Below are 21,519 nucleotides of genomic sequence, written 5' to 3' on the forward strand. Positions count from 1 at the left end.
GAATCACCTGACTTCCTCCCATAAGGCCAACCTCTTTCTCTGACCTCCCCACCTTATCTCATACCACTAATGACCACTCTTGCTATATTCCAGCCACAGTAAGTTTCCTTCTACTCCTCAAATGCATTCAACTCACTCCTGCCCTGGGGCCTTTGCACTTGCTCTTCTCTCTGTCTTTAGTGTTTTCCCTTTCAGATCTTTAATGCCTGGCCCCTTATCATTGCCATCTTCTCAGACAGTCCTTTCAACCAAGAGCCGGATGTCCTACCCTGGTCATCTCCTATCACATGCTACCACCTGACATTAAGTTGTTGTCACTTACATTGCTGTAGTTGTTATTACTATCTGTCAGGGTCTTGCTAATTTGCTGGTTTATTTTCTGTGTCCTTGTACTAGTGAGAAAGTTTCAAGAGAGTAAGGATCACTTGCCTATCTTTTTGGGAAAGTCCTACCCCACTCCATAAAATAGAGATTGACACATAAGTAAGCACACAATAAATACTTGTGAATAGGCGAGTTGTTACTGATGTATTACTATCCCAGGAAAGGAGGACCTGTACGGGATGGAGGAAGAAAGCTATCACTCAGCATGTGTCAAGCTCTGTGCTTATCTCATTTGGTTCTCACAACAATCCTATGAGACAGATCATCTGATTCCCATTTTGCAGATGAAGAAATTGAGGCTCCATCATTCAGCAGTTTGCTTATGGTCACACAGCTGTGACTGGAACCCTTGTATGCCTGCTCCTAAGCCTACATACTGGATCTTGGGAAGAGCAGAAATGTGTCTGCAAGACACAGAGAACGTCTACTGGTGCAAAGCCTCCTGTGTGTGAAGAGGGAAGCGAGGAAGAGGCTGTGTAAAGGCACGTGCTGGCTAAGATTCCAGCAGCATCAAAGAGGGCTCCCCCTAATAAACTGTCACTGCATGGCCTCAAGTCCAGACCTCCCCCAGGAACAGCCCGTCCCAGAAGGTGAGCACTGCAGAATGGCTGCAAGTTGTAGGCCTCACTGAGATCTGCGAGGGGAGGGAGTCTGCCCCCGAGTACTGAGGTCCTTCTTCCCTCCAAGTGCTCGAATTCTGGCCGGGTCGGCTTTGCCACTGCTGCGGGCTCCTGCGTTCTGCGCTAGGTGGCGAAATGCTGTGGGGCTCCCCTATTCGGGGGAATGCGGTAGTGATGTATAAGGTATGAAAGATGTGGCCTGCAGAGAGCCGGCACTATCTCTACCGCTGCCGCCGCTGCTGCCGCCGCCGCTGCTGCCACCGCCGCTACTGCTGCCGGCAGAGCTGCTGGGAGTGAGCTGAGCATCCCCGTCCGGGATACCCAAGCTCCGCGGCGGCTCCCGCGCCCTAGCCCCACACGGACCTGCCAGCCCCAGGGAACAAAAGCAGAGTCCCGTCGCCCTCTCCTGCAGCCAGAGGATGAGTCTAGAGGGCTGAGCGGAGAGTGTGGTCCTCAGCGGCTAGAAGGTAGGAGAAGGTGTTGCGCTTGCCTGCCTCGGCGTGGGAGGCTCGGGGTGGGCGCGCCGGGGTGGGGATGGCCGCGCGGACCAATCTGTCCCGCGGGTGCTGCCTGGACCCGGCGAGGTGGTCATCTGGAACGCCGCGCCCGCACCGCCTGCCCACCGCCGGGAGGGTGCCGCGCTCCCGCGGCCGCGGGGGAGCCCCCTGGGTGGGAATTGGAGGCAGCGAGGGAAAAGTCTGGAGCCCGAAGCCGGGCAGCGGCGGCTGCGGAGGGGCTGCCGCGGCACTTGGAGGCGTGCGACTCGCGGCGAAAAGCGGGCGGGCGGCGGCTGCGGTGTGCGCAAAGTTTTGGGTGGCGCGCAAAGACGCCGGCGAGGGCCGCCGCGCAGAGCCGCGCAAGTTGTGGCCGGAACCCGAGGGCGACCACCGGGGGCCCCCACGCGGACTCGCCGGCACTGGGACAAGTGGGTTTTGCTCCCCCCATGCTACCCGAGACTGGGTTGACGCGCAGCCACTTAACCCTTCCCAGCCCAGGGCCAACAACTTCATCGTCTCCGAGGCGGCTGGACTCAGGCTGGCTGGGCAGCGTCGAGGTTCCCGGCTCTGTCCTTTTGTGGTCTTGCGCATTTCCCCACTCATTCTGGGTTTTCTGTGATTTTCTGTCCACTCCTGTGTCCAGAAACCAGGCAAGGTGGCTGCGGGTCTTTCCCCCAGTCTGTAATTTTACCCCTCGCGCCACCTGGACACGTTTTCTCTCCCCCCGGCCTCCCTCCCCACCCCCGCCTCAGTTTGGCTCTTTGATGCTGCCTTGAAAAATGAGATGATTAATCAATTAGGTTAGTGGCCAATTAGGCATAACCTTGTAGCAAAATAATTATGCCCAGCTCTCTGGGCTTTCGCTGGTGATGAGATGGGAAACCAGCCCAGGTGGAGGGGCTGTTCCGAAAAGATATGGCTGATCAAGGAATTTCTGGGAATTTAAGAGAAAAAAAAACCCCAAATGTGTGGTGGCGGCAGAGGTTGTGGGGATTCAGTAGGGGTGTGAGTGCCTGCATCAGTTCCTTTTTTCCGCCCCCCCCCCCCCGAAATTAACCCTTGGCAGCACAGTCGGGTGGACTTTGCAGGCAGCATGTTTCCAACAGCTCAGAAAAGGAGTGTCCCCTGCTTGCCAGCCCCATCCCCCTTGTCTCTGAGGGGCTCTCGCCTGGAAATCGCCTCACGGTGGCTTTGCTGCTGTTTTGGGAGGCTGAGTCCAGATGAATACATTTTAGTTTCGTGTCCAAAGAATCGCGTCGTTGCAGAAGGAGGTTCTTGTGCTGTGCCTTCCGAGGATGCACATTTCCCCCAGTCTTGTTAAATAAAGCGGTTATTAAATGTGTGCAAATGGAAGACAATCTGTCTCCTGGGCTGGGAAGTTCTGCTGCTAAGCTGGGCTTCCTTTTTCTTTTTTGGAGTGACTGGCGGGGTTTGGCACTGCAGTATTACAATACAGCCATATTAAAAAGGTCTTCAGAGCTTAGAGCTCTCCACCACTGCAGCCCCATCTTCAACAGACTTCCTTTCTCAAATCCTTCTTGCCAACAGCATACAGGGGATTTCTAATGTGTTCCGTGTGCATTTGAGTCCCTTTCTGTCTCTATTTTAAGCTTATCCTATCTGTTTATGCATGTGGACCCTATATCTCAGATTTCTTTTCAGAAGGCAGACACCTAGAGCTGTTCCCAGGGCAGAGGGATTTTTGCAACAGGTCCTAGGTCTGGGTTTTCTAATAATGAGTCCCCCTGACATTTAGTGAGCCGGGGCCCTCGTCTCTCCACCAGTGACCTGACCACGTTGGACCAGGTGGTCACTGACATCCCCTGCAATGCTGACATGAGCTGGTTCTGAATTTTATGGCTTTTCTTCCTTTCTGAGCTGATCAAGAGGAGTAGCTGAGCAGTGCGATGTGACATCGGCAGTGCCACCTCACTCCCAGCGGAGAAAGCTGGCTGGGGCTTCGGAGCAAATAGGAATTGCCCAGCTGGAAGACTGCCTAGTGATACTGGTGTTCAGGGACAACTGGGAGCCATAAGCTCCACCCGCCTTCCTCAAAATGAAGGGCCACCGTTCAGCCTTCTCTCTTTTCCAAGATTTCTTTTTTTTTTTTCCTTGAAGCTGGACTCAGCCATTCACCTCACTGTGATCCTATTTGTTGCTCAGGCTCTTGTGCTAGCAAAGACCTTCCTTCTCTTCTAAAATTGAAGCTTTTTTATAGAGTAGGGAGGGAGATTGGGGGAGAAGGAAGGGAGAGAAGACAGAGCAAAAGAGGGTAAGATGGGGAGAGTGGAAAGAGAGAGAGAGACAGAGATAGCTTCAGGCTTCGAAAAGAGGCAGGAGAGGTAGAGAAGGAAGGAAGAAAAGGAAGAAGAAACATAGCCAGCGGAGGGCAAACAGGAGGAATTCTAGTTCACAGAAGGGGAGAGGTGGGCCCACATGAACCAAAGTCTTGTTTTATTACCTGGCTTGAAAGAATATAGAGGAAAACCCTGAACTGCAAAAGACTCATTCCGGATAGACTTGCTTGGAACTGAGCTTTGACATAGTCAGATAATTACTTATGACAGAAACACTGCACCACAGAAAGCCCACCAACTCTGGTTCTGGGCTCTTCCTTGACTGGGGGCTGCAGTTGATGGTGTGGGGTTAGGGCTGGCAAGGATTTGTTTGCCTAGCAGATGTGCTTTGCATAGCCCCCAAAAGCAGACTCTCGTTTGGGTCAGATTGGGGTACTCCCTTTGGACAGGCTGGGTGTCCAAACAGCTTTGGAGAGGAGGTATTCCTTTGTCTTTAGGTCTGTGTTTCATAGAATGGACAAATTTTTTAAAGTGTATTTTTCATTAATTTAAGGTTAGAGGAAAAAAGAAATATGAGAGTAAATACTGTTACCTGCCATCTAAAACTAAGAGTGATGGGAAAGTAATTCCAATTAATTTTCTCCTCTCCAGCCTCCTTGTCCCCGGTCCAGACCATCCTCAGAGCCTCCGACTCCTCTCCTGGCCTCCAGTACAGGCCCTCCCCAGAGCTGTGACTTGATCTTTCTTTTCTTTTTTTTTTTTAAGATTTTATTTATTTACTTGACACAGAGAGAGAGACAGCAAGAGAATGAACACAAGCAGGGGGAGTGGGAGAGGGAGAAGCAGGCTTCCCGCTGAGCAGGGAGCTCGATGCGGGTCTCGGTCCCAGGACCCTGGGATCATGACCCGAGCCGAAGGCAGACGCTTAACGACTGAGCCACCCAGGCACCCCAATGACTTGATCTTTCTAAAACATAGCTTTGATCATGTTATTCCCCAGATCAAAAAACATAAAAGTGTCCCTGTTGCCTAAAGCATATTATTCAAATATCTGACCATAGACTTCAGAGCCTTTCAGAGCCTGGCCTCTGATTCCCTCCTACACGCACGCACACACACACACACACACACACACACACACACACACATCCTAACACACAGCATCACACACATACACAATCCTCTCTCAAACACATACCATACACATACACACACTATATTCACATCACATATACACACTACAGATGTGCCTTTCATACCTTTGTGGGTACAACCTTTTTTCCTTCTCTAGAAAATACATTCCTACTCTACCTGGTGAACTCTACTCATCAGAAGGGTCACTTGAAGGTCCTGTGTGTCTCTTTCAATTTCCTGCAAATGGAATAACCATATTAGCTGCCGTACTTCTTAATGTGGTGGTGGAAATAGGAATATTGGGGCCCTCTTGGCTACAAGCCTCATTTAGAGAATGAGAGGCACCTTGTAGATGGGAAAAGGGAGTGTTTCTCAGGTTGAAATCAACTGAGGTTGGGGTGCTGTGTGACACTGGTTGGTTTGGGCAAGGCAGTGACCATTACTTGGTGATACTTAGACTCTTTCTTTGTTGGTGAGAGTGCAGGAATCCTGTATCATTAACAGATGCTCACTTACAGCTTATGAAACAGCCTTATTGTAGAAGACAGAAGACCCAGTGCCCCTAGACAACCGTTCAATTTATCTAGCAAAGCAATTGAAGTTCCTGTCTCAAAGGGGGCAGAATTAAACAAGAATGAACACCAAATAAAGAATTCATTTATATCCATAGGCTTTTAATAAAAAAAAACGATTTTTTCCAAAATGAACTCCAAGCCATAGGTCTTGAGATTTCTTGTTTAATTACCATGCAGAATATGACTTCTTCTTGTTTCAAAATGACCATTTTTTTTTTTTTTTGGGGAAGCTTGAGCTCAGATCTTTAGTGACATTTTTTCTCCCAGCAAATATTTACAGCCGAGCTGGAAACTGACAGGAAGGAGGGTTTAAAATGAAAATGTTACCAAACTGAAGTTTACATCCGAGTGAAACACATGGTGTCACCATGGACAGAGTCCTAAGAACTCAAAATATTTGTCAGTTTGTAGAACTTGAAGAAACCAAGCTGTCTCCTTTGTTAATGTGAACTCTAAAAATTATATTTTTGCTTATGCATGATGGTGGCCATTTCTACTTCTTATCTGTTTGCTTTTGCTGTGGTCATGGAATTCCAGCCATGGGAGCTTTTTCTTCATCCTCTGTCCCAGATAAGGCAGATGCCTGAGGGTTAGTCCCCAGGTTTAGGTCTATGTCTACACTTGTACTTACTCAGTTTTTCCTGCCTGGAATACCCTTCTTTTTCATATCCCCTCCAGCTCCACTAGGTTTTTAAAGCTGAGGTCAGGTGCCAAGTCCTGCATGAGGTTTTCTTAGTTAACTCTACTGAATATTGACCAGCACTGACAGTGGTGGGTTTTTTTTTTTATCACTTAATTAATTTTTCAAATACTATGAATAACACAAGTTAACTGTAAAAAATGTGAAAGTATCGAAAAATATAAGGAGTTAGTAAAAATCATTTGAAATTCCCATTGTGTTATTTATAATTTGGTGACTGGCCTTTCATTTATGTCCTTAGACCCATATAGTAGCATGTATAGATGGATATGATTTTATATACTCTGCCTTATTATGAAAGCTGTTTGCTTTTTGTCCTGGGCATCTCTTTTTTAATACAGTTTTTGTTTGCTTATTTACTATCCTTTGCCCCATAAACTAATCTCATAACCTAGATATCTCTTATATTTTCTCTATGCTCTCATAATATTTACACGTATATGTTCACACACAGTATATACATACATAAGGATTTTTGTCATTGATTTAAAAGACGAGATCATGTATGTATTTCTTGGCATACTGTATTTCTCACTTAAAACATTATGGGAAACTCTTCTGCCCCCCACCCCCACTAGCCCTCCCTCTGTCAATTGGTATAGATATATCACTCTTTTCAACGGCTTTGTGAGTTTCAGTGGTATGAATACACCACAAATTTTTCAACCATTTCCCTAATGATGAGCATTTACTTTTGTTCCACTAATTTGTATACACAATGCTGAAATAAGCATCCTTATATGTTTATCATTATCTACTGATATGCTTGCACTTTTATGAGTAGAGTCCCAAAACTAATATTTCTGGGTCAAAGGATATGTACTTTTTAAAGTTTTAGGAGATAGTGCCACATATCTTTCCAAGGAGAATGTAATAATTCACGTTTCCATTAACATGTATGAAATAGTCTTTTCCTTATATCTTTGCCAGGAGTGTGTGTTATCATTTACTTTAGCTAACCTGGTTAGGTAGCAAGTGACAGCCCATTGTTATTTACTTCGTATTTTTCATCTCATGTTCATTGGGCATTTGGATTTGCTTCTCGGTGCACAGCTAATTCATCTTTGCCACTTTGCTTTTTGATGGTGTCTTTTTTTTTTATCATTTCATAAGGGTTCCTTTCATATTCTTTTTTCTTTCATCTATATTGTATATGATCTTCTGTCCTTAGAAGTTTGATCTAGTGTCATAATGATCTCTTTATCTGTCTGTGCCCAAACTAGACTGTGAGTTACTAGACAACAATGATGTGTCTGATTCATCTCTAGGACATCACATCTAGGGCAAGGCCTGAAAAAGTGTAAGTTCAGAATAAATGGTTATAACATTGACTACATGTGTGATATTCAAGTGTATTTCATTTAACATTGAATTGTATGAAATAACATATATGTGGCATCCACAGACTGGGGATGTTTCAAATTAACAAAATTTCAAGATGACTAATGTGTTGGAAATATTTATAAATAAATTACACATTTCCCTCCTTTTTTTAAAATGAATGTGACTCAGAAATATCATTATGAGCATCAATTATTGTGTTGGGCTATATTACTTGATAATCTTAAGGACTTTCTTTTTATTTTTTATTTTAAGATTTTATTTATTTGAGAGAGAGAGAGAGAGAGAGAGAGAGAGAACATGAGTGGGAGTGGGGAGGGGCAGAGGGAGAGGGAGGAGCAGACTCCCCGATGAGCAGGGAGCCCGTCATAGGGCTAGATCCCAGGATCCCAAGATCATGACCTGAGTCAAAGGCAGATGCTTAACTGACTGAGCCATCCAGGCGCCCCCTTAAGGACTATTTAATGATGCAAGACTGTTTGCCCCTATATACAAGTGGCCTCAGATCTATGGATGTGCAGATTTTAGATTCCAGTATCTATTTTTTGTACTCTTGCAGTCTTTTCCCTCCCTATCAGATTGTGCTTTTGTGTCTTGGTATTGTCAGTTTTCCTGCCTCTAAAAGCTGTCCTCTCCCCTTTTTACCCATCTTTGCGTTGGCTATGGACTAATATATCAGGAATCCTGCTCATTGGAAATGTGCATATATTAAAGGTCAGTAAGCATCAGCCAAGTCTTGGCCTATGAATAAAGTGCCTCAGCCTCCAGTGAAGATACAACTGGGACTGTTTAGGGGCTTGTTTTGTTTCTCTGTTTACAACTGTTTTCTGGGAAGGTGAGATTGCTAGGTAAGTGAAATGGCGGCCTGCCATCTCAATTAATTAGGATATAGGTCCAACGGCATGTAGCCATGACCCTAAATATAATGGACTGAAAGATCTTTAGAATGGTAGAAATATATATATTTCAGTCTTGTGAAAGTCTGAGCATATAGGGCAGCTCTATGCTGTGAAGTTGTGTGGGATCCAGGCTCCTTCCAGCTTGCTGCTTCTCCATCCCTCAGACATTGCTGTCACCTTCATGATCCAGGACAGCACAGCACCACATCCTCATTCAAACTAGAGGGCTGGAAGAAAGAAAAGAGGGCAGAGGAGAGCCTTCCCATTTCTTTTAAGGGTGTGGCCAGAAGTTGCACCCCTAATTTCTTTGTGCATCTTCATTGCCCAGAACCAAGGCAATTGGCCCCTCCTGACAGAGGGAAGCTAAGGAGTGCTGTTTTTACTCTGGGTGGCTGTGAGCCAGAATCAGGGTGCTATATTAGACGACAGGGAGAATGGATGTTAGCGTATGGGCTAGCAGTGTCTGCCACACTTACTCTCATCATTCCCGGTGTCCTTTCAGCTTTCTTGCCAGATTGTCAACTCTTGAGTGCAGTTGCCTACTTTTTCTCCCCACTGCCCAGTGTTGTGTGGCACGTAAAATAGTTGCTCAATAAAGACAGCTCTATTTGTAAGCTTTCTCTCCCTGTTTTAGTGATGAGAAAATGGAGGGAGGAGGGCCAAGCTTGCTGCTGACACGGAGCTCAGGGACTAGAAAATTTGGAACTTCCTGGCTGATTTTTCTTTAATTTAGCTCATGCCCTGTATAGTCCTCCATGGCCCCACTTGAGGTTAATTATTCCGATTTCTTATTCCACCTTTGTTTTCTGTGCTCTAAGAGGTCTAGGTGAAGAGACCACATGCTTTGGAAGCAGGTGTGTTGGCAACTCTGTGAGAGTCAAGGGGAAAATCAGCCCCCTGCAAATAATACAAGTTTGAGATTATGACCTCCCTTGCAAAAAAGGGTCTCCCGGTAATCAACAGATTGCATCGCCCAGCTGAAGTTTCTGCACCCCATGGGCTCCCATTGCCTTTCTGATTAACACAGAAGCATCTCCTTCCTCACTCCAGACTGACTCTGGAATTGGGTTTATTTCAGCCTAATGGCTGATTCTAATTGGTCTCCCTGCTTCCAAAGCACAGATGTGATCTATTTTTTCCAGGTGCGGGGGTGGGGATGGGGTGGGATTTTGATGGGTGGGAGTGATATTTAATCATGCCCTTTCTCCCTCCAAGTTAAAAACCAAGTAGGAGATGACCACTGAGGCTAGTCAAAGATGAAGACCTGGATCTTATTTCTGTTAAAGCTTGGCTGGAGGCTGTGTAGGTTGTGTAGCTGCATCAGGACTCCTGAACTTTCTCTTTCACTTGGTCTGAGCTGGATATATACAGGTCTCCCTTTTCCCCCTGTAGGAGCACAAGTGGCCTCATAGGCTAATTTCTTGGGTGAGCAATGAAGGAGGATCTCTGAAGTCAGGTAGCTTTGAAAGAGAGAAAGAAAGGAGCCATCCTGTTGTATCAATTAGGTTCTTAAGTTGACAATGGCACAGTTTAAGCAGAAAGGGATTTATTAATGGGTGTTGGGTAGCCTACGGCATTCTAGAAGGGTCCTAGAAGCCAGGCTTGGATGTGAGGACAGCTACTCAACCACACCATGGAATTGTTAGGGTGGAGATGACACTGTTCCTAGGGACACATGGGGGGGGCTCTTTGAGTTGCCCTAGAAGAGCTACTCTCTCTGCACATGGCAGATACCAGCTGTCTTTTTCAGTTCTTCCCTCCAAGCCTCATGCAAGTGTGTCTGCTTGGTGTCCCAGAGCACCCTGTGGTCACTCCCGGGTCTCACCGAAGTGTAAGAAACACAGAAGTGCGGTTGGAATTGTGCTGAGAGAGTCTAGAGCATATCTGCTGGAGCCACATACGTTTGTGCTTCTCTCTGGATTGCACCCAAAAGATAAATCAGTCCCTTTCCTCTGAGGAGAGGTGATGGAAGTGTGGCTGCCCTGCTTTTCCCTTCTGGGAGTGGCATGTAAGTAGGCAGTAAGCCTTCCCCTTGAACATCACACACTTGCTTACAAACCCTCAGGGGCCACCGTGGCCTTCAGGATCTAACTCAAACACTTTAGTGTGGCAGAAAAGCCCCTCCTCAGTTTGTATCCTGTATTTCAGCTTCATTCCTCTCCAGTCCTCTTTCTGTTTGCTATCTGGCTTTCTGTTCTGGGTGCAATCCATTCTGAACTGCTTGGAAGACTCTTGACCGTGCCCATGCTCTCCCAAGCTTCCATGTCTCTGCCTGCTGCGCTCCTCCACCCACGCCATGAGGAAACTGTCCTTCGTGCCCCCCTTCATTTGGCAGACTTCTCCCTACTCTTCAAGACAGAGACACCATTTCCTCTGGGAATCTTTTTTGTCCCCTCCTAGACTGGATTAGGTGTCCCTCCTGAATATGCCCAAAGTGCCCAGCAATCCCTTCTGTCACTACACCTAGCACATAATATGTGACCTTTGGTTTATCTCTCTGCTCATGCCAGTGCAAGGTGCCTGAGGTCATGGTCTTTGTCTTTTTTCTCTGTATCTCAGTAGCTGGTGCAAGGCCTGGTCCATAGTAGTTGTGTAAATGAAGAAAAGAATGAATGATGCTGAGGTACAGGTCTGTGGTTCAACAGTCTTACACAATTCACAGTGCTCACCATAGCACATACCCTCCCCAATGACACAGACCTGTACCTCTGAAACAAATAATACATTATATGTTAAAAAAAAAAAAGAAGAGATAGTAGGAAGGGAAAAATGAAGGGGGGAAATCAGAGGGGGACACGAACCATGAGAGACAATGGACTCTGAGAAACAAACTGAGGGTTCTAGAGGGGAGGGGGGTGGGGGGATGGGTTAGCCTGGTGATGGGTATTAAGGAGGGCACGTTCTGCGTGGAGCACTGGGTGTTATACTAAAACAATGAATCATGGAACACTACATCAGAAAATAATGATGTACTGTATGGTGACTAACATAACATAATAAAATAAAAAAATATACACACACAAATAAAAGAATGAATGATTCCTTCTGGTGAAGGACATGGACTCTGAAGTCAGCATCTGACTTGGCCACCACATAGTTAATATAGCTTTAGGCAAATTAAACATCATAGGGTGGTTGTATGAAGGCTAAGTAAAATAATGCACGTGAAATGCTTAGCATGGAACACATAGTAGACGCTCAATAAAATTCAGCTCTCCCTTCAATTTTCTGATAATCATTGTTGTTGCAAGTGTTCAATGAATGGTAGTGATTACTAGCACACTTTCTAGACCAAAGTATAATCTAGATCACAGTATGGTGATCTGTGACATTTCCTACCTCCCAAAGAACCAATGCCCAAATACTGTGAAACCGCCAGTGGATTGAGAGGAAGAGTGAAAATAGATAGAAATTGACAGAAGTTACCAAGGGAGAGTCATGTTTAGAGCAGTTCAGTGACAGAGTGAGAGAATACCTGCTGACTCCAGGTTTGTCATTAGGATTTTACTAACAGTTCTGCTTCCCTTTACATACTTCTTTCTTTACTCCACAATTCCCCCCCCCCAAAAAAAAGACACCAAGGTGACGCTGAAAACAATGTCAAAACTTCAGTGAGGGTCAAACGTTTTCCAAGGGATGGCCTGGAAGCACACATCTCGCGGTGTTCCCTCTGGGATGTGCGATATTAAGATAGTAGGAGCATCAAGCTGATGTTGAAATCCAGCTTGGAATATGGCAAATGTCTTCTCTGTGCCAAACTCCTAGCACAGCGTCTTACACAGAGTCGATGTCTTCCCATTTATGTGTGTGCAACATACCTTCCCTTTCTCTCGTTTCCCTGTGGGTCCACACTCATTTCACTACATCCAATCCAGCAAACATTTATTGAGCCCCTACTGCATGCAGGGAACTCCACTGATTCTCTCCTTCTATGCTTGTTTCTCCCACCACATTAATGTCATTGCTTTATTAGAAATAAAGACTTGTTGAAAATAGAGCTACCATACGATCCAGCAATTGCACTACTGGGTATTTACCACAAAGATACAAATGTAGGGATCCAAAGGGGTATGTACACCCCAATGTTTATAGCAGCAATGTCCACAATAGCCAAACTGTGGAAAGAGCCAAGATGTCCATCGACAGATGAATGGATAAAGGTGTGGTATATATACACAATGGAATATTATGCAGCCATGAAAAGGAATGAGATCTTGCCATTTGCAACGACATGGATGGAATTGGAGGGTGTTATGCTGAGTGAAATAAGTCAATCAGAGAAAGACATGTATCATATGACCTCACTGATATGAGGAATTCTTAGTTTCAGGAAACAAACTGAGGGTTGCTGGAGTGGGGTGGGTGGGAGGGATGGGGTTTCTGGGTGATAGACATTGTGGAGGGTATGTGCTATGGTGAGCGCTGTGAATTGTGCAAGACTGTTGACTCACAGATCTGTAACTCTGAAACAAATAATGCAATATATGTTAAGAAAAAAAAAGAAGAAGATAGCAGGAGGGGAAGAATGAAGAGGGGTAAGTCAGAGGGGGAGATGAACCATGAGAGATGATGGACTCTGAAAAACAAACTGAGGGTTCTAGAGGGGAGGGGGTGGGGGGAAAGGTTAACCTGGTGATGGGTATTAAAGAGGGCACGTTCTGCGTGGAGCATTGGGTGTTATGCACAAACAATGAATCATGGAACACTACATCAAAAAAAAAAAAAAGAAAGACTTGTGTCAAAAGGAAATGTTTGTCATTGACATCTACTGTTCTTAAGGGGACAACATAAAAGAAAATAATTCATATTGCTAGTTTCTGTAGAAATAGTCCTTGTTATTGGGCCTGAATGGATGCAGAGTCAGAAGAACATTGACCTGGAGGGAGTATGGAGACCAAGGACCTATCCTACTTTGATGTTTGACCTTGGATATGTTGTTTAACATTTTTGGGTTCCAGGTTTCCAGTGATTTCCAAGGACCTTTCCAGCCCTGATATATTATGATTCAAAAAAAAAAAAAGTATAAAGGGAACATAACAAAGTTTGGATTTGCTGTCCAAATATGGAAAGCATAGTGGATTTGGAATTAGAAAGCTTAATTTGAACTGTGGCATTGACATGTAGCTTTTGTGACATTGGGCTTAAGCTCTCAGCCTCCCCAAATCCTTCTCTATAAAACGGGGATGTTGCCTCTTGCCTTTCCTGCTGCATAAAATCAGTGTGAAGCTTCGAAGAGGTGATGCATGTGAAAGTGAATTATGAATGACAAGGTACTGTACACACGCACATATAAGCTATTATTACTGTTAATAATCATTTTGATTTCAATATTTTATTCCAACCAACACTTTTGCATTTTGCCTTCTGGGTTGTTTGAAGAGAACATCATATTTCATTCTCCCCCATGCCCCACCCCAAAGCAGTCAGGGGATTTCTCAAAGGAATGGGTGCCTTGTCCTCTGCCTGTCTTTCTGATCGACACCCATTTTGGGCCCCAGCACTTGTCTGAGTGTATGTTTCAATTGTTGGCCTGAAAGGAGGCCATATGTCCCCTGCTAAATGAGCTGTTCCTGTGTGCCTCTGTCCTCTCAACACCTGGGGCTGTGTTCATGGGAGAATCCAGCCGTGGATCTCAGGAGCCTTTTTGAAAAGTTTATTAGAAGAAGGGAGAAAACATTTCTCAGCCGGTTGTACGCTCCGTCACCGGATTCGGCTCATTAGTCGGAGCAGGGCGGGTTACCTGGGGGTAGGAGGGCAGGTCTGCCTGCCTTGGCTCCTGCAGGCACTGGGGGGGGGGCAGGGGGGTGCAGGGGGAGACACAGGCCTCACAAAAGCCCCTTTCTGGCCTTTCTACTGCCCCTGCTCCACAGGTGGCTAATTAGCTCTAATTGGATGGTATATTGCTGTCCATGGTTGGGGGCAGCTTATCTGAGCTTGCTTCCAGGGGCACCTTTCCCTTATTTCGGCCCCAGGCCTGGCCGAGTCTCATGACCTACAAGGCAGAGACCCTTCTCTTATACTGGCTTTTTGGTTTCTGTCCACTGTGAGTGGCCTGGCTCTGAGAGCTGGAGGGGCAGCTTCTCTCCAGACTGTGGTGGCTGGATCTGCCCAATAAGGACCCAGCTGCCCCATCAACCCTTTATGTGGGTGTCTGGTAGACTCAAATTAAATTCACTGGGGGTGATGCTGTTGTTTTGACTGTGCCAGAGGTCAGCCATCTCATTCCTGGGTCTTTTGTGATATTCCACTGACACATGATGATTCCCAGCTACAGGAGGGAGACCGAGAGAGAGGATTTTGTCATAACCACTTCCTCCACCCCTCCCTCTATACCCACACTCTCTACATGGAGGCCAAGTTAATGACACAGGGAGGACTAGAACGCAGGGCTCCCACCCTGCAAGAGAATATGTGTCTGTCTCTGGAGGAGCTCGGCTCCCTCATCTCTTCATCCTCATAGCCCAAGTGCTCAGAACAGCCTTGCGAAATAAACGGATGAGGGCCTCACACTAGGATGTTTTCACAATCAGGCACTTGAAATGCTGGGTTCAAATTCTGATGCTATAACTTATGTAATATCTGACTCTCATCAAGCTACTTAACATCTCCAAATTGCAGTTTCCACTGCTGTAAAATGAAGATGATCATTATTGGATCTACTTCATAGGGGGTTTGTAGGCATTAAATCAGATGAGCACTTGGCTCAGGGCAACACTTCATTGAAGGTTGATGATGATTGTTTGTAGTTAGCTACCTAACTCTCCACCCATCACACAGACTGAGGATGTGGAAGCTTGAGTGAGGGGCATTGACTGGTCCACTTGCTAAACAGCTCATTATAGACTGAGGCAGAAATAGAATCTAATCTTTCCTGTCTTCCTGTTCCCCTGAGATCCAGGTCTGAGAAGCAGGTCTGTCCTGGAGTTGTCCTTCAGCCGGATAAATACTTTTTCTTGTCCATTTCTTCCAGGTCTTGCCCCTACAGATTGTAGGAACCCCACAAATATGAGGCTGGGTTAAGTTCAGAGACTCCAGGATTAGTCCTTCAGAGCTCAGGGCCCAGCCTCTGTACCCCACTCTCTGAATGGTATCTGGCAAATCCCAAATCTGACAGTGTCACTTCCTCTGCCTCAAGCCCTCAGTGGCTCACCATTGCTTCAGGATAAAGTGCAAACCTTTCCCATCCCTGGCTCTCTTTGATCAGCCTGGGCCACCTGGGCCCTGGGGATCACTTGCAGGTCCTTGTTTCCTCCTGAGCCCTTGCATATCTGGGACATGGTTTGTTGAATGAATGGTGCCGAGTGACTTGAAGTTCTTCCAGCTTTCTGGAGCTGTGATTCTAGCATTCCTGGGGAATAGACAGATGGGCCCAGTGGGAGGAGAGCCCATGCCTTCCATGGCTGCCCGGCCCCTGCCCTGGCCACCCTGGTCCTTCTCCCGATGGCTGAGCACACAGCCTGCTGGGCAGGCTTTTCTGCCCTACAGGACTGTGTTCCACTCAGTGTGAAATTTCAGTTTTGCAGCCCTCTCTCTGTGCAATGCCTCTGAGCACCTGCCTTTCCCCATTATGTCACCTATCACAGGGCATCGCAACCCTGTTTACTTGTCTGGGAGCACCAGGAGGCAGGGAGCGTATTTGTTTTTCTCCCCATTGTAGTTCCAGTCCGTGGCAGCAGGGAACCAGTATGGACTTGCTACAGGAATGAAAGAATGGCTCTGGGGTTGGAGCTGTGGCAGAGAGGGAGACAGGGGGAACGTGTGGGCCCAAGTCTTGGCACATCTGACGTCTCTAGCTCAGCTGATGGTAAACATCAGCCTAGCCTTTATTTTTCTCATTATGTTTAAAACCCACCAGTTGCCCAATAGTGTAATTTTCTAAGTGGTTTCATTTCAGCTCTGCTAATTGAAGAGAACCAAGCTCTTTTTGAAGGCTTACTCTGTGTGTGGCTGTCACTGGTGAGAGTCAAGACTGGTTGTCAATCACTGACAATAGCATGCATTCTGGAATAATTTAAGTTTAGGTCTTTCTTTCACTCAGGCATTCATACCCTGTTATATGTTTTCATACTGAGCTGAGAACAATCTGGGGTGAGAAACTGTCATGTGTTCCAGGAACTGAAATGGAGATTTCTTTTGAGATTTCAAATTCCTCTGGTCTGCAGCTCAGAGTGGCTTGGGGGGCGGATCAGAGGTTTGGGAGTCAGACCTCCTGGACTCCCCCAGGTTTGAACATGCTGCTTCCCCACCCACTTCCCCAGCCAGGTGATCTTGACTTGGTTTACTTGGTTTCTGAACCAATTTCCTTACACAACCAAAGGGGATGTGACTACTTTGCACCAGAGATTATCAAGAGAATTAGCGACATCATGAAAAGACCTGGACCAGAGCAGGCACCTCGGAAGCAGTGGACCTTCCTGCCAGCTCATCACACTGCATGCAGGTGACACAGTACCTCACTACAGACAGACAGGGCTCCAGCAGGGGCTCCCAGGGATTCCGCAGACCCGTGTTCAAACCCCAGCCCTGACACTTCCTTCGGTAGCTAGGAGAATGGCTAAATCACGTGCATCTAGAATTCCTTTACTATAAATGAGGGAGAGTAACACCTACTCACAAGTTGTTACAGAGATTGAAATTATGTCAGTACTCAATAAATGTCAACTCCTTTCTCCTCCTCCTCTCTACATTTAAATACATGTATTTTATGTTAGGAGGCTGGGGAGAGGAAGAGAGAAAATGGTCCCTAAATCCTGCTTCACATTAAAGATGCAAGCATACAAGCCTTCGCTCGGTATTCTTAGCCATACTCCCCTGCAACTGGCTCATTTATTCGACAGATATTTATTGAGTACCTACTGTGCACTACGTATAGTTGTGGGTGCTGGGATACAGCAATACAGAAACCAGTAGGTCTGCTCTGATGGTGCTTATATATCCAGTGAGAGATGGATAATAAACAAATAGATGATAGGATGGCATAAGTAGTAAAGGTGAAGAGAAATAAAGCAGGGAACAGAGAGTTTGCTGTTTATATATGAATGGTCAGGGACAGCTGCTCTGAGGAGGTGGCATTGGCGCAGAACCTTTGTTCTTGCTGTTCCCTCCACCTACAATGCCATTCGCTCACTTGTCACTCTCCTCCTGTCAGGAGCGTCGTCTTTATCAGACCTCCACTCAGACGTCACCGGCTCTGAGCGCCCCTTCTGCTCACCCAATGAGGCAGAGTTAGTCCCTTTCTCCTCTGTGCTCCCACAATGCCTTGTTCTCGATCAGTCAGTACTTCCCATGTTTAACGTGCTTCTCCTCCCCCGGACTCCAGCTCTTCAGGGTCATGGGTTTTTCTTCTTTTCAGCTTCAGTGCTGGGCACAGTGCTGGGCACAGAATGAGCTCGTTAGTGGTGTGCTGAGGGAGTCATGGAGGTAGTGGCTTGACTCAGATGTCAGCACATGCTGACCACACTTGTGGGTGGCAGGTAGGTGGCCGCAGCTTGTCCTGGGAAAGCCCACTCAGCTATGAGATGTATATTTTGCTCTCAGGGCTAAGCAGGCTCTCCCTCAGACAGGGTAGTCATCACATAGCACAAAGTAAATTGTTTCAAGCCTTGTGGTTGGAAATCATCTTGCTCAATATTAAAATCATTGTACAGCGCGTGTGTTGGACCTCTAGCCCATGTTTTGCACTTCCATCCAGCCTTCCTCTGCTCACACCTCAGTTGCCAAATCTGCCATCTTTTTTCTCACCCACTTAACTTGCCCAGTCCCACTCTGCTCCTCCCCTGCCTGCTGCCCCCCGCCACCTGCTGTGTGGTAGATGGGTGAGCTAGCCTAATACCTGAGTTCAGTATCTGGCTCTGCCAGTTGCCATGTATGTGGCTTGGCACAATCATCTCCCTTTGCTGAGGCTCAAGTTCGCTACCTTTGAAATATTCCTCTGCCCTGCCAATGATATATAATGTTGGGGTAATAATGTTATAAATTAGAATATTCTAAGGCAATATATGGGCTGAGGTATAGCTGAAAGAGCCCCAAATTTCACTGCTCCTCCACCTATGATTAGGTGACCTCAACCAATTCACTCACTGTCTCTGGACTGTTTTCTCATATATACAATGGAGATGACAAAGACAACTAATACCTACTGAAACATAGCATGTGTCAAGCACTCTTCTAAGCTCTTTATTAACTCATATACTCCTATGAACTTGCTACTATAGTCACTCCTATTGCACAGCTGAGGACACATAAGCACAGAGAGTTTAAGTAATTTGCTTAAGGTCACACAGTTAATAAGAGACAGAGGTGGGATTCAAACCCAGTCTGTCTGGCTCTGGAGGCCAGTTTTAATCATCACATCATATTGCCAACCATGACACTGTAATTCCTTCCTGGCAGAGCTGTTGTGAGGTGTAGAAAGACTATATGGAGAGGATCTCTGATACTGTAGCTATCCAATCAGTATTAGTATTATTATGTTATACCTCTTTGGAGCTTAGCACAGCCTAAGTTTAATAAACACTTATTTTGTTGCTGCATTTGACTGCATGTCTGTTTGCAATTTGGCTGTGATCCTTGGGAGCAGGCATTTACCTGAAACTGTGTCATAAGTAACATACCAGCACCTTCTTAGGAATCCCAAGATGGTGCCGCTTTGTCCTTTGTATCGGTTCTTTGTCAGTGGTTGATCCATTGGAGGGAGCTGCTGTTGAATAAGGAGTTGGTTTTGTTGTAGAGGTGGGTCTGCTCTGAGCACAAGGAAGGTGGGGTCAGGTCTGCAATTTTCTCTGGCTCCGGGAACAAATACTCCGCCTGCTCCTCTAAGCTGGATGGTCTCAAGAGATGTGGGGATTGGTGGTGACCTCCAGCCCGTGGGCGATTACACACAAAGCTGAGAGCAATTTTTAAAGTCTTCTCGCCATTTTGCTCTTTCTTTAAAAATTAAATGCCTGACACGGAGGTGTTTTATTCCCAGACAAGCTGGCCTTTAAGAGGATGGCTTGAAAGTGAGAATGCCTGATGACCTCTGACCTTGGGAGTTTCCACGGGTGGGAAAGGCTATGGGAAGGAAGAGAGACCTCATTCTTTTTGTCAATTTAATGAAAAAGAAATGAAGGCATCAGTCTCCATGACTGAGCTCCACAGTAAGGGAACCATAGGAAGGATCCAGGAGCAAGAATATGGTGGGGAATTCAGGACTCAGCAAGGCTGGGAGATGTGTAGAGTCTGCCTAGCACCATGGAATGAGCACTGGGCCCGGAAGAGGAAGACCTGGGCTCTAATCTCAAGCCTGCCACTAACTGTCTGTGTGGTTGTGGGTAAGTTATTGACCATATTGAAAGTATTGTATTCCATGTTTAATATGTAAACAGTATAGTGAAGTGGTTAAAAGCAAACTTTGTAGCCAATCCTAGTTGTAGCACTGAAGACCTGAGTAATTTAAGTAAGTTACTTATCTTTCTGAACCTCAGTTTTCACATCTGTAAAATGAAGATCTTGGAGGCCATGCCTTTGTTCATCCTGTGCTTAGTATGCCCCCATAACCTTTTCCCACCCTGATCTCTGCATCTCTGCCTCGCCATATTCTTCCTTTGGAATTCAGACCTAACTTCCTTTCATGGGGAAGGGACCTTCTTGAAGCCCTGGCTGGTTGAGATGCCCTGAACCCCCACACCCGTCCCGTGTTCCCAACATCCCGAGTGCCTCTTCTGTCAATATTCCTACCTCTCTCTGTAGGGAAGTTGGGGGTCTGGGACTGCTTCTTCTCCATCTCTCCAGGGCCTGATTCCCAGATGCAGTCTCTAAATACTTGCTGATGGAATGAGTGAATTTCTTTCCAGCTCTGAAAGTATATGCTTCGAAGTTTATTTGTCCTTATGTATGCCTGATTTCCAAAAACAGACATAAAATATACTGTTTTCTTCCTTTTACAAAAAGGTAATAAATGCAGTCCTTTACACTGATACAGAAATTTGCACTGGACAGAACATTTTTCACATTTATTACCTAGTCCCCTACTATCTAGCAGCTTGTCAATACTCGAGTTTCAAAATAATTTAAGGCCACTGTTGGATCTCATCCAAAAAGATCTAGTTTTTGAACTACTGGAACCATTTTCTTGCCTTGAACTGGCCCCTTGGCCAGGATTGGTACCCCTTCCCCTACTCCAGATGGTCTCTTTACCAACCTCTGAGGTCTCACTGACTCCAAGATAATGAACCAAAGTAGATCTGCAGGTCACCCTGATCTCAGGAGTCCGCTTTTTTGGTCTGATTTTTAAGCAACAGTGTCTACATCAAGTGTGTGATTTCCAAATTCACAGCCTCACAGAGGAGCCTGCTGTTGACAGAGTTGTCAGCAGAGGGAAAAAAAAAAAAAAGAACGCAAGATTGTCCAACAGAAATAAATCTTGGAGAGTGTTTTGCCAGGCCATCCAAGCATTCATACATTTGCTGCTGCATGTAGAATACTGGGGAGGGAAGGAGAAAGAAGGGGGGGAATTGAGCAAAGGGAGGGTGGCTTGAATTCTCTCCCTCCATGTGCTGCTTCTCCATTCCTTTCAGAAGGCCCCGCATGAGATGTGTATGTTATCTTTTCCTTCTTGGTTTGTTTTCTCTCTGACTTTCTGTTGTCACTCTGGCTCTTGGTGGGCTGCAAGCTAAAGGAGAACAAAGAGATCTCAATATGCTGTGGGCACAGGACTTAAAGACAGTGCTGGACACGAGATTTAACCCTACAAAAGAGGCCTCCTCCGCCATTTGCAAATTTACCGTGGTTCCCCTTTGCTACCTGAATCTGTTTATAGACCCCTGCTTGAATTTTGAATGTGCTCTCCTGGAATACGTGGAATACCTAGCCCATCCAAGTCTCTTCCAGTCTTCAAGGCTGACTTGGAGTTCCACTTCCTCCATAGAGCCTTTCCAGACTAATCCAGTCTTTTGCAAACTCTATACTCCCTGATTTTGGATAGCTGTGCCGTTAGAACCCTATAGGCCTTTGGCTCTGTTGCCTCCGGCTTCCTTCTTTGGCAAACCCTTTTCCTCTTGTTTATTTCAGATTATTTACTTTTAAGAGATTC

General features: G+C 46.1%; 1 protein-coding gene across 4 annotated transcripts in view; it reads left to right on the top strand.

The window, feature by feature from the left end:
* The first annotated feature begins 1,287 nt into the window (after nucleotides 1-1,287).
* DAB1 (DAB adaptor protein 1) overlaps nucleotides 1,288-21,519 on the top strand; it is a 1,161,086-nt gene continuing 1,140,854 nt past the window's right edge. For all 4 annotated transcript variants that reach the window (XM_073896666.1, XM_073896672.1, XM_073896674.1 and 1 more), the window contains exon 1: nucleotides 1,288-1,471. The gene's annotated coding sequence lies outside the window, so the exon portion shown is untranslated. The remainder of the gene's footprint in view (nucleotides 1,472-21,519) is intronic.

Source organism: Callorhinus ursinus, unplaced genomic scaffold (genome assembly GCF_003265705.2).
Source record: "Callorhinus ursinus isolate GAN/ISIS: 27379988/994484 unplaced genomic scaffold, GSC_fseal_2.0 scaffold9, whole genome shotgun sequence".
Taxonomy (NCBI): Eukaryota; Metazoa; Chordata; class Mammalia; order Carnivora; family Otariidae; genus Callorhinus; species Callorhinus ursinus.